The following is a 10,794-nucleotide window of genomic DNA, read 5'->3' on the forward strand; positions in this document are numbered from 1 at the left end:
TTCTTGGACTCTGTCTTCAAAGAATACCCTTACCTGGCCTTCCCACTGCCAGGAGCTCTGTAAAACATTTGATTTGGGGCTCCAGATGAGTTATCTGTGAGTGGCCCTGGGGAGCCCCCATCTCTTTCTGTCTTTATCTGAATAGCTACATCAAATACTAATGTGCTTTGTTGTTGAAGGTAAGGTGGTTATAACTTAACTTTATGGTTCATTATTCATCGCTATATGACCTTGAACTAGTCTGTTAGCATTTAGTCAGTAAATATTTACTGAGCACCTACTGTGTGCCGCACACTAGCATAGGTTGTATAGACTAGGACAGGAAAGTGGCGTGCTAGGACTGGCAGAGCCTAGAACATCACTGGGAAGGGCAGTCAAGGCCTCTTTTGGTTGAAAGCATAATGATGATGCATAAAGAAATGATGGAGAAAAAGAAAATATTTTGGAGACATAGGATACAACAAGTCCAAGGCCTTAAGTGGCAGAGCAGGGAACCACTGAGAAGTCCAAGAGGTTCCTAGTTTGCAATTCACAGACAGTGAATTGCAGGGCCTCAAGGTGGAAGCAGAGAGTGCAGCTAGATGGCTACTGCAAGGGTCCTGGCCAGGAATGATGATGCTTGGGGCACTGGCTCTCTGAACCTGTTTCCAAAATGAAGACAAGACTTCCCAGGATGGTGATGAAGATGAAATGAAGTGAGCAAACAATATTCAATCCACAGAAACCATTAGTAACAACACCAGCACCAGCTACACCAGCAACAGCAACGACAATACTGCAACAATAACACCAGCAGCAGCAACAACAACAATACAGCAACAGCAACAACAACACCAGCAACAGCAACAACAACAAGTGATAGTCATGGTTGCAGGCATGGCTGTGCGAGCCCTCCCAGGAGAACTGAACCTATAATTGTCAGTACTTTTCAGCTGGCAAATCTAGGGACAGAATGCAGGCTCCCCTTCCTGGCTCCCCCCCCCTTTTTTTTAAATTTCATTTTGCATCCCAACTACAATTCTCACTCCCATCCCTCCTCTCGTCCCACCTTGCCTCCCCACCCCCTAGGAATACCTCCCAGTGGTGAGGGCTCCCATGCAGAGTCGACAAAGTCTGGCACATTAAGTTGGAGTGGGACCAAGGCCCTTCATCCTGCATTAAGGCTGAGCATGGTATTCCAAATTAGGGAATAGGCTCCCACAAGCTGGCTCAAACACTAGGGATCCTGGTTCTATTGCTGGGGGCCCCTTAGATAGTCTAAGCTTCACCACTGCCTCCCACATATAGAGGGCCTAGTTCAGTCCCATGGAGGCTCCACAGCTGTCGGTCTAGAGTTCATGGGTTTCCACGAGCTTGGTTCAGTTGTCTCTGTAGATTTCTCCATCATGATCTTGACCTCCCTTGCTCATTCCCTCCTCCCTCTCTTCAGTTAAATTCCCAGAGCCTGGTGTTTGGTTGTGGATCTCTGTATCTGGCTCCATCAGTTACTGAATGAAGGCTCTATGATGCTAGTTGGGGCATTCACCAATCTGATTACAGGAGAAGGCCAATTTGGGCATTCTTACCACTATTGCTAGAAGTCTTAGCTGGGGTCACTTTTGTGGATTCTTGGGAATTTCCTCAGCACCAGGCTAAATCCATAATGTCTCTCTCCATCAAGATCTCTGTTTAATTGCTCTCCTACTCCGTCCATCTCCCCCCTCGACCATCCCATTCCCTCATCCTTCCTGGCTTTCTTATCCTGGGTTGTTAGAGGCATAAAGAGCATCCGTGGTGCTCAACACCCAGGGCAAGGTGGTCACCAGTCCGGAAGAAGTGGACAGGTGCTCTCTGGATGAGGGGCACTTCTATGTGTCACCGAAGCAAGACTGCCAGCAAGTGGGAGAGTCCAAGCATTTTGTGCTCCGTGCCTTCCCAGGGTGGATCTGGGAGACATCCCTGCCTTTCCAGTTAGTCTGCTGAGTTGAGGAGGGATAGGAGAAAGGCCTAGCTAGCAGAACAATCAAACTGGGATGCAGACAATGTGGAGATAGTCTCTTCTTGCACCCGCCTCTCCATCAGCAGGGAGGAGCGCACAGGAAACGGAGGAAGCAGAAGTGCGAGTGTTCTCCCCCAGCTTCCTGTCTGCCTCTGATAAGATGAGATAGACTGGGGCTGTGAAGGGGGATTTGGGAGACACTGTCAGCATTCCACGACAGCAGCTGGACCCCAGAGCCTATTTCTGCTCAGCGAGCAGCGGCATCTTCTATCCTGCAGACATTCACTTCTTCTGAGTGGTGCTGGGACAAGCTGGGGGCTGGAGAGCTCTGATGCCCTGCAGTAACACCTTGGACTGCTCTAGCTGTCTGCCACTGTGGTAAAGGGAAATTTTATGAGCTCTTCATTCCTCAGGTCCCACAGGGCCTTTGCCTTGCTCAGACCATCTCGGATACACACATATATCTTCAAAAGAAAAAGAAAGAGAGAGAAAAGCTATTTTATTTCATTGCCAAACTATCCACTTTAAATACCCTTTTTATTACAGTATCTGCATAGTAATACTAATAATAGATCTTGTTGGCAGTTCTAATGAGGCTGGAGAATATAAGGTTCCCAATAAAGTTAATTGTTGCCTTTAATATTCTCATACATTTATACATGGTAAATCTTTAAAGGAGAAAAAACACTTCATTTCACCCCTGTTAAGCAGCTGGTCCCAGACTGGATAGAGACCAAGTATAGCAGCAATGTGGGCCTGGAACTCGGCTCAGGACAACTTGGGCTATCAGCTCCAAACTTCATTTAAGTAACCTGGGTTTTAAGCCAATAGGAGCCGGACTTCTCGGCTGGCCTTGATGCTTCTTCACTTTGTAGCTTAGACATATGACTGAACCTCTCTTAGCCTCATATTTATTTATTTATTTTTTTTGCCCAAGATGTGGGATTCATGCTATGTGTATGTAGCTCAACATAGTACATGGTGTGTTCTCTGTGTTCTTCCCATGGAAATTATTATCATTATTTCTCTTCTCTGTGTGTGTGTACTTAGTGGGGCAGGTGTGTGTGCATGTGTGTGTGTGTGGACAGAGAACAATTTTCCGTTTCATTCCTCGCTCACCACCCACTGTATTCTTTAAGACAGGGTCTCTCCCTGGCCTGGACTCATTGATTAGGCTGGACTGATTGACCAGTGAGCCCCAGGGTCTGTCTGTCTCTTATTCCTCATTACTGTGGTTACAAACACATGCCACTGCGCCCGGCTTTTTACATGGGCTCAAACTCAGATCCTTGGGCTTGTAGAGCAAGCACTTTCCTGACTGAGTCTTCTCCCCAGCTAGGTCATCACCATTTAAAACTGTTTAAACACAATTAATATTTTATCTACCCACCCTGCATTCTCACTGAGGGCGAAATGAATCACAGGGCTACAAAGACTATATGAACTCCAGAGCCGCCCACAAAGCTCTCTGTTGCTGGCCAGTTCTTCAAGGTTGCACAATGCCAAGGGTTAACCAAAGCTTGAAGCGAGGGTTCTTGCTACCCAGGATCTTTTAATATCCATCAGCTCTTAGGTGACCCCTGACCTCTCCATTCCTACCCCCAAGAGCATCTCACCAATTTCACTTTCCTTCTACCTTTTAATGCTTCCTGGGTCCCTCCTGCCCGAGTCTAGACCAACCTTGATTCCAAACTGAGGTAAGGAAGGACTCCTTCCCCAGCCTTGGGACAGACAGTCCCGATTCCCATCGACCACTCCCAGTGGCTATTCTTTCCTTTTTGCTTTTTGTTGGAGAAAAAAAAAATCACATGAATTTTTCAGTTGCAGAACAAAGAGGAGCATGTGTTTCACCATTTATTCTGTCTCCGACTCCATGTATTTCTGACAGTTCCATTGCACTGCTGACACTTGGGATGTTTTCCTCCCAGGAGGGGTGGCAGAGGGAGATTTTACCCACCCCCCCAGGCCCAGCCTTCAGGGTCTGAGAGAGGGAGTGAGAACCAACATGTCCCAGGTTAGGGACAGCCCCTGTGACCTTGTGTTTCAGCAAACAGAGCACAAACAAGGCTCTCCCTTTCCCGACCTTCCCCACCCAACCAGGGTTCTCTTCTACACATCAACGCCTCTCCTACTGGCAAGTGGCAAGAAATACTATGTGACAGGACGGTTGCCATGGCAACTCTCATTTCCAGTTAAACAACCGGGCACTGATGAAAGGGGTCTCGTTTGCTTTGGTTAAAGGGTTTGTTGAGAAGGGTGTGGGGCTCCTTTTCTTCCTTTCTTTGTCGCCTTTCTTATTCTTTGCCTTTGGTCTCTTTTGTGAGTATGTGTGTGTGTGTGTGTGTGTGTGAGAGAGAGAGAGAGAGAGAGAGAGAGAGAGAGAGAGAGAGAGAGAGAGAGAGAGAGAGAGAGAGAGAAGCATGAAGAAGGGATCTTGATGGGCTAGGGTTGCTCAGTTCCTGGAGAAGAGAAGCATTGGGCTGGACCAGAGGGAGTTAGATGGGGATCTGGGTCTGAGAGAAGAGAATGCACCTCCCGTCCTTGCATCCGTGGTTTCCTCCCAGACTCACCAGCTTACATCTGTATTCTCTCAGAGGAAGGAAGGACCTGTTGGGGGAAGAAATGGGTTGGTGGAGGACCCTGTGTCCCAACAGGTGGTTGGGTAATTAAGTGAGCTTTATGCACACAACACTGTTTTGCCCGATGTAATTGCAGTTTCCATATAAATAATTCACGGGAAATTATTAGAGTGAGGACATCGCCCGCCTCTTCATAATTTGCTTAACCGAAATAGGCTCTTTCATCATGCACGTTGATTTGCCTTAAGACCATGCACTCAGCATCCTTCATAGGCCCGGTCCTCTGAAAACGAGAATGCAGAATTTAATTAAGTTATGCAAATCTGGCGTCCCCTGCTTGGGGAGAGGCAGAGTGTTTGCCCACATGGCTGTGGGTGGTGCAGGGAAAGGAAGGTGGAGCCAAGGTGTGCCCCAGGGAGTGGGTAGCTGTTTGGGGAGGGACCAGAGTGCTCCCTCCTCATAATAAGGGCAGCACAGGATGGGAGAAGGGTTTGGGGTCTGGACTCCATGGGTGGGGAGAGAAGACTCTAGGGATTTGACCTCCTGATTGACTGGCGTGTAACTCTGGAGAGGTTCGTAACCTGAGGGACCTGTCAGGACCCTTCCATGTAAAATGAGGATAATAAAGTCACTGAGCTGGAGCTGGGAAAGGAGATTTGAGCTCCATGTACTATGCTGAATATGGTTCTCGCTCCAGGGTGTAAGGAATCACCCACCAGCCGTCCTGTGATTACTGTTACTTCTGCTGTGATTGTTGTTACTGCTCTTATGTAACGACACTGGATTCTCTGATTCAGGTTTCCATTGCTTTTTATGGAAATGTCTGATTGAAGCCATCCTGCCTTCCTGCCTCAAGAAGAGTCAAACTTACATCTTTCTCCATAGATTAACCCATGATCTGGGGAAAAATTATTAATTAAAGGGAGAAAAACCTCGCTTTTTGTTTGCTTATTTTTTGAGACAAGGTTTCACTGTAGCCAACAAGCCTGTCTTGGACCTAGCTCTTGTAGACCAGGCTGGCCTCGAATTCACAGAGATCTGCCTGCCTCTTTCTCCTGAGTGCTGGGATTAAAGGCCCACACCACCAAGCCCATCTTGAAAACCTCACATTTTGAAGCTGTGAAGATGAAGGTTCACGTCCCAGATCCGTTTGCTTGAATACGGTCATGAGAAAGCCAGTTATCTTCATAAACCCTGAGGACCTCTTGGGTAGAGTAGGCAGAATTTTCTTGACTCTAGTGTGGGGTGGGGTTGAGTGGATGGGGAGTAGAGTAGGTGGAACTTCCCCTCTAGGGCTGGGGGTGGGGTTAGGAGGAACTCTCTCAAGGCTCTGGACTAGTACCTGTTTTATGCTCTACAAAAAGTCACGACTGTCAGTGACTCTAGCCCACCTGCTTTAGCCTCCTCTGTATACCCTTCCTTTGCCTTCTTCCACCATGGCCCTTCCTCTCCCTCCTTCTTTCTTTTATGCCATCCATCAAAATACTGCCTATTAGTTTACTTTTCTTATTCCTGGGACAGACTACCTGCACATCAGAACTTGGAGGAAGAAGAATGTATTTTAACTCGGTTTCACAGCAGGGGAGGCATGGTGGTAGCATTAACAAGGGTAGCTTCTGTGGCAGGAGGTTGGGATGACTTGCTCATATCCTGGTAGTCAATCATAAGTAGAGGGCTTTGGCTGGAACTGGAGCCAGGTTGTGACCTGTAAACTTGGCTCCTATGGCCCTACATCTGCCAGCAGGGCCCCATGCTGGAAGAGTTTATAACATTAGAAAACTGCACCACCTGCTGGGGACCAAGTGTTCAAGCATATGAGTCTGTGGGGGACAGTTCCCATTCCAACACTAACAATGTCCCTAAAATCCAATAAGACATCTACATTGTAGGATAAGTAACTGATAACTTTAACAGCTCCCTTTCCCCTTGAGGAGACTGACAGTATTTCAGGGGAGAGGTACTCCCCAGTCTCTGTAGACAGGTGATCCTTAGTCTCTGCTAGACAATAAGGGGTTCTTTGCAAAGGAAGCTTGGTTTGGGAATTTTTCTAATGGCACGTTTTGTATATCTTTTTCTCTTTCCTCTTCCCTCCCTTCCTCCCTCCCTCCCTCCCTCCCTCCCTCCCTCCCTCCCTCCCTCCCTTCCTCCCTCTTCCTATATAGCTACATATCTCTCTGTGTGTCTATTTCTCTGTCTCTATCTCCTCATTTCTTCCTCTCTCCTTATGCCTCCCAACCATCATCCCAGAGCCGGTCGCCTCATGCAGTAAACAAATCTCTATTGACCACCTGTGATATATAAGATACCATTCTAAGTATTTGGGTTTACATTAAACAAAACAGACCCGGTTTCTACCCTAATTGAAGTTGTAGGTGCCAGTCATAGAGCAAAAGGTTGCATCTCTAAGTATATAGCTCCATACTCATTAAAGACTGTGCGGGAAAGATGAAGGAAGATGGGAGAAGAGCGGGGTGGGGACGACTGTTCAAACGGCAGGCATTCTCTCAGCAGGATTTGGGAGGGAACTCACTGAAAGGTGAGAGGAAGGGTATTCTGAGTGGTGGAAGTGAGTGTACAAAGCTTGATGTCAGGAAGATGATTGGTCTCCTTGAGAAGCTGAGAGTTGACAAGAGGCTGGGGTAGCTGACAGAACAAAAGTGCTAACTTCATCCAGTGACTGGACACTATAGAAGGCCTCGGCCAATGTTGGGGTACCTCAGAGTCCAGCCAAGCTGACATGTGAAGTTAAGCATCACCCTCACTAAAGGGACAGGACAAGGGTGATGCAACACTGTAGGATTAGTGACCGCCAGGTGCTGCTGTCTCTCTCTACCCCTTAGGCTCATGGGACTATGGGAGAGCAGTGACCAAAAGCTGCTAGTGAAAGGCAGGAGATGGGGGTCTCAGGACAGTGCAAAGTCTCCTTGAGCAGAGATACAGTTAAAGCTCCCAGAAGTTGCCTTTCAGTACCAAGACCTGTGCCCCAAAGAAGTTTTCAATCCATCCCAGAAGTGGGGGCAAGGAGGTCTTCCCACAAGGAACTTGGAGAGCATTGGGGACCTAGCAACAGAGGGATGTTCATTTCTGCCTCTGCTGCTTTGTCTTTATTGAATTAGCAGCTGATGTGTATGTAGTATCCTCACCTCTAGTGGGATGTTCTGAGTGTTTCCTGTTGGGGCCCTTCAGAGCTGCTCTTTATGTTTCTCTGAGTTCTAGGAGGCTGACCTTTACGGGATGTATCTTAGTCAGCTTTTGATCCCTGTGACGAAGTCAATTTGGAAGAGAAAAGTCAGCTTAAATGGATGAGAAGTTTATTTTGGTTTGTGTATTTTCAGCCCAACCATGGTCACCAATGGTTGCTTTGGGCTTGTGGAACCACAGTACATGAAGGAAGGAGAGAGTGTGGCGGAGGAGGACTTCACTTCCTGGTGGCAGAAAAGCCGAAGTAAAAGAATAGGCCAGGTTCTCATTTGTCCTTCTCAAAGGCAGGCCTCCAGTGGCTTGACTTCATTTCAGCTCTTCAAGGTTCTGGCAACCCTCAGCAGCACCAACAGCTGGGGACCAAACCTTTCACACACGGCATTTGGAGGACGTTGTAGAGCCACACCACAATAGACTACATTAATAGGATAAAATATCTAAGAGGGGATCTTTTCCCTTCTGGCTTGGCTGAAGTGAAGAATCAAGAAAGCCTGGAAAGGCAGAAAGGTTAAGGGATGCATCTCTCCTGTCTCCTCATTGCTAGGCAGCAGCTGGGCTGGGTCCCTCTCTAAACTGTCACACTCCAAGTTTCCTGTGTCCAGGTTCAGGTCACTCCTGACTCTCAGTCCCATCGGCCTAAGGTGGGGAGAGGTAATGATACGTGACTGTCGCTAATTGCACAGTGCTGTATCACCCTTGTCCTGTCTCCTTAGCCCTGCCCGTGTATTTGAAAAATGCTCCCAATGAGCATGGTGATTAGTTTTATATGTCAACTTGCCTGGGCTAGGAGGTACTCTGCTATTTGTCCAGACTGTCTGGTGTGTCCGGTCTCTCTGGGAGGTTAGCATTTGAATTAGTATGCAGTGAAGACCACTCTCCCTCGCGAGTTATGCACTATCCAATCGAGAGATCTGAGTAGAAGAAAACTGACGAGGAAGAGGAAACGCATGAACATCTGGAGTTGAGACATGAGCCTTCTACCTTCACTTGACCATCTTGAGTTGACATGAGTCTTCTACCTTCAGACTGGAACTTATACCCTTGGTTTTCTGGTTCTTCGGCTCAGCAACTTTAGGTCTTGTGAGCCATTCAACTCATGGGAGAGAGAGGGGGGGGCATCATGCTTCATATTGATGGTCAACATGACAGCATCCAGAGTCACCCAGGAGGCAAATCTCCAGGCATGCCTCTGAGGGTGTTTCTAGATTAGGTTAATTTGGGGGAAATGGTCCGCCATAAATGTGGGCGGTATCATTCCATGGGAAGGGAGTACCCTTCTGTGGGAAGAATGCAGGCTCAGTACCAATATTCACCTCCCCCTGCTTTTTGACTACAGAGGCCATGGGACCAACTGCCTCACACCCTACTACCATGACACCCCCCCCACCATCATAGATTCTGTGAACCAGAATCAACATCTCCTTCTTTCCATTGCTTTGATCAAGTATTTTCTCATAGCCATAAGAAAAGTTGTTAATACAGGGACCTGGGACAAGATACAGCCCCCAGTGACGTGCCCTCAGGGATATTTTTTCTCTAACTAGGCCTAGAAGTTTCCATCACCTCCCAGTGCTATCACATCATAAGCCTACCAAGGGGAGAATCCTCTGATAAGGTCACCACCCCCCTTAATACAAGTATACCTCCCAATGACTGGATCTGCCAACTGGGAACCACGCCTTTAGCACCTGACTCTTTGGTGGGGTGCATCTTGTATTCAAGGCATATTGGAACCTCTCAGCTTCCATAACTGCGTGAGCCAATCTCCTCCCTGCCCCTACTCCTCACTTTTCTCCCCCATACCAGCCTTGATTGGAAAATTAGTATCAGGAAAAGGGAAGAGATGAAACAATTATCTCCATTACTGCTCCTTTACCTCTTCACAAATCCCTTTACCTTTCACTTCATTAACACTTAATTGACATACAATAAACTGAACATATTTAAAGTGTACCATACGATGAGTTTTGACATATGTGTGTTCAAGATAATGAGCATATCCATCATCCCCCCCCCAAGTTTCTTTGTGCCTGCCCCCTCTGAAATCTCTGGCTCCTGCTCCCCACCCCCAGTCCCTAGGCAACCAAATCTGCTTTCTGTCACTACAATCTCATTTGCATTTCCTACAATTATATAAATGGAAGCATACAGTATGCGCTCTGTTTGCTTGCCTTCTTTCACTCAGCATAATCATTTTGAGCTCCATCTGTGTCGTAGTGTGTATCGATAGTTCACTCCTTTTCATTTCTGATGGTATTTTGTTATATGAATATCCCATGGTTTGTTTATTCATTCGCCAGTTGATGGACACGTGTGAGGTTTCCAGTTTTTTTTTTTTTTTTTACTATTCTAATCCATGTTGCTAAGAGCCTTTGGGTGGAAGTCTTGGCCTGGCTCTGTGTTTTCCCTCTTCCTGGGTAAACTCCTAAGAGAGGAATGGTTGGACCACATTCTAGGTAGCTGTTTAACTGTTTGAAAAGATGCCACATTGCCTTCTAAATCAGTCGTACCATTTTACATTACCCAGCAGCATATGAGAATTCCAATTGATTCACGCTCTTGGCAGCGCCTGGTATGTTCAGGCGACTTAACTTTAGCCATTCCAAGAGATGCCACCAGTATCTCATGGTAGTTTTCATATGCATTTCCCTAATGAATAGCGATGGTGAGTATCCATCATATGTCTCTTTTCTGTAATGTACCTTCTACAGTGAAGTCAGGCTTTTTTTTTTAACTCAGCTTAAAATTAAGTTGTTTATGCTCTTATTATTGTTTTGAGGGTCATTTGCATACCACAGATATAAATCTTTCATGAAATATGACTTAGGGATCTTCTGAAGTGGGGAGATGGCTGAGTGTATGAAGAAGTGTTAGCCACACAAGTATGAGAACCTGAGTTCGCACCCTCAGAATCCACAGAAAGCTGGATGGAGGAGCACACACGGCTGTAATCCCTGCACTCACTCCCACAGAGAGATGGAAGGTAGAGACAGGAGATTCCAGGGACAATCACTGGCCAGCTAGCCTGGCATGCAC

Source organism: Chionomys nivalis, chromosome 4 (genome assembly GCF_950005125.1).
Source record: "Chionomys nivalis chromosome 4, mChiNiv1.1, whole genome shotgun sequence".
Classification (NCBI taxonomy): Eukaryota; Metazoa; Chordata; class Mammalia; order Rodentia; family Cricetidae; genus Chionomys; species Chionomys nivalis.